Source organism: Buceros rhinoceros, unplaced genomic scaffold (assembly GCF_000710305.1).
Source record: "Buceros rhinoceros silvestris isolate BGI_N320 unplaced genomic scaffold, ASM71030v1 scaffold35708, whole genome shotgun sequence".
Lineage (NCBI taxonomy): Eukaryota > Metazoa > Chordata > Aves > Bucerotiformes > Bucerotidae > Buceros > Buceros rhinoceros.
The window spans coordinates 1,397-4,414 of record NW_010429211.1 but is presented as its reverse complement, the minus strand read 5'-3'; positions in this window follow the sequence as shown (position 1 = coordinate 4,414).

The window sequence follows — 3,018 nt, the reverse complement described above, 5'->3', positions numbered from 1 at the left end:
TCAGGTGGCTCAGGGTAGGGTCTACTTGCAGCTTCCAACTGCGTTATAGGCTCAGGACCTTTCCTGAACCACAAGTTCTGCAGAAGGATGACACTTAATTTTCTATGTTAAAAAAGAAGCTGCAGAGAAGAGCACTTTGATCTGTTTCTTTCCCCTCTCCTTTGTGCTCTACACAGAAGTCTTGAAGTAGACACATACACCTAGGACATCTTTTTCTTTAAAATCAAGCTCTAGATATCCCAGCCTAGTCTGCAGCCAGCAGCTGCATAAAGACCAGCAGAGAGGAGCAGCGGAGCAGTTGAGGTGAGCTCCTGCAGCAGCCCCTGTTCTCACACCCAGCTCACTCCAGGGCCACCGCTCCAACCCCAGAGCGCTCAGACGCGGCTGCAGCGGCGCGTGATAGCCCCTGTTAAACACCACTGCCTAAAGAGCAGGGAGGGGAAAAGGACCCTCCTGTTAGCGATCCATCTTTATCTGCTGGAATAAGAAATCCCTGTATGGAGGCAGCCCACTTCCAGGCTTCCCCCCCTCTCCCCTTTTACTGCTAACAGGATGTCAGGGGACAGACTACATCCCCAAACGCAGCTTGCGGAGGGATTTACAGATTGCAAATATCTGTGTTTTCAGCGCTGGACACCTGTACCCCAGGTGTCAGAGGAGCGTATCAGCTTCATAGCACACCACAAGGACTGGCAGCCTCTGTTGCGAGGCAAGCTCCCCCCTCACACCTTGTCCCAGCAAGGCAGGGCAACCAGATTTGGTCCTTCTTTAAACAAAAAGTGGAAAAAGAACAGAAAACAAAGGCAGACGATGCAGGGTATCTCAGAAGGAGAGGAATGGCCAAGTGTCATAGTTCTGATGTTTCAGACACAAGGGAAAAATATTTCCACAACTAGTTACTGATTAGTACCCTGTAGATACATAATATTTGACATTTATAGCAGTTTCTATACTTTATGACCCAGAATATACTTTAGATCACTAATGAAAAATAAACCCATTCAGAGGAGTGGAAAATAATGGGCGTAACAACTTACTTTCAAATGCAAGATTATGAAGCAATTTTTTTTTAACTTTCAAAAATATCTGTAAGAAAATACTATTTTACATACCTATATTACACAGTGAAATCAGTTTTATGTACAAGGTTTCAGTACAAAAGAAACCACAGCCAGACATTCACTCATGGTCTAGATAACCTCGGTTGTCTTGTATCCATCAGTACAACAGAGACTCTCCTCCACCTCCTTCAGACTGTTGCAGTGATCGGTTCAGCTCCTAGTGGCTACTAGTAGTTGTCTAAAGCCTGTGTGCAGATATTCATGTGTTAACCCTACTACAGTCAGATGCGGGTAGTTATGTCCTCAAAGCAAGGCTCTACATCCTCATGACAACCACAGTAACTTGAGTGTAACTCCATTGCATATTCGAGGGGAAAATAACACCAACCTAGAGCAGACACCTGAGCTATAGCAGTCTAAGGGTTAAACTCTCCTTTGGATTTGGGCATTCCACAGCCCACGAGGAGAGCATGCGAGTCATTAAGGAAACCGTGTATGATACTTTTCCTCCTGACGTGAGGATGAAGTAGTCTTTCACAGCTTTTTCCTAGCTTGCGTATTTTAGGCTGAAAACGCCACACCACAACTTGCTTGGGTCACAGTGGCCAAAGCCGGTATCTACCTATACTTAAAACAACAAACTTTGCTCCTGTCCCGGGGTGGAAAGGACACGGAGTACTTTGCTATTTGTGGTCTAACTGTAAACAGCTGCGGGGAAGACAGTATTAATTATGCTTCAAGCTTACATCACAATGCTAGTTTCCATTGCTGACATGAACTCAGGCTTATCCTCAAGTTCACCTCATCACTATTGTGCTTTAAAGGGAAGGAATTTTGCATTAGAAACGGCCTCCAAATCAGTGTTTGCTCACACACTTCAGAGCCCAGGACAAAGATCTGACAGCGCTGCCTGCGTGGGAGACCAGTTCAACGGCTGAAAACAAGTTCAGGGAATATTCAAGCACAGCCCTGCACCTCCCCTCCTGCTTAATGAGAGACTCGTGCAACGATTCTGGAGTCGTCCCCTCCTTCTGCCTACTGCTATAGCTCAGCTGCATACCACAACGATTCACCAAAAAGGAAACATTAAATCCTCAACAAAGAGGAAATCGCTTTGTGGTCAGGAAGGAAAAGCGGAACGCCCAGAGCACCCTGCCCACGATGCCATCCAGCCTGCGCTCCTCCCCATCACTTCTCATCACAGCTGGGTTTGCTGCGGTGCAGAACCGGCGACATGCTCACAGCCAGGAGCACTCAGCCGAGAGGCCACCCTCACAAGGGACAGCGTACTCAAGTCAGCCTCTTGCACACGAGCAACCTGCTTCTACTGCCTTGATGGGTACGGCAGGTGTAACCAGGAGCTCTACCCTTTGTTCCAGGGGAAGCCAGGCAGCCTGTAACGGCACAGCTCAGGATCTGACCGCCAAGGTCCCCGCGCACAGCGATGCCCGCCTGATCAGGGCTGCAAACCTCCTTCTCCCCCAGGACAGGTCAGCAATAAATACGTCTGTCCGCAAAGCCCCACACTGAGAGCCAAGGACGAGGTCACCCAGCCCGCCTGCACGGCCTTATCAATGAGGAAGGCACCACATCAAACCCACGTCACTAAGATTAGCGGCGATCTCTCCCTTGCACCTTCTGGGGGACTGGCTACAGCCCACCAAGCCCTGCACCAGGCAAGCAGCTGGTTGCAATACCAACAGGAGCCACAACGGAAGAGAAACGGGAAGAGAAGGGAAAACACACTCCTCGGCTACCAAACCAGTCATGGACTGAGAGCTACGTGGCCATGTCCTGGAAGTTGCTGGCTCCATCTTCATAGCATTAAACCCTCTTAACTTCTGCTGATAAGTAGATGTCAAAGGCATTTAGCATCTTGTAGGGTCAGGCTTGCTGACAGATGGTTGAGGAAAAGGTTATGCAGGAAGAGGGCAGAGAGGAAGGGGAAGAGATGGGA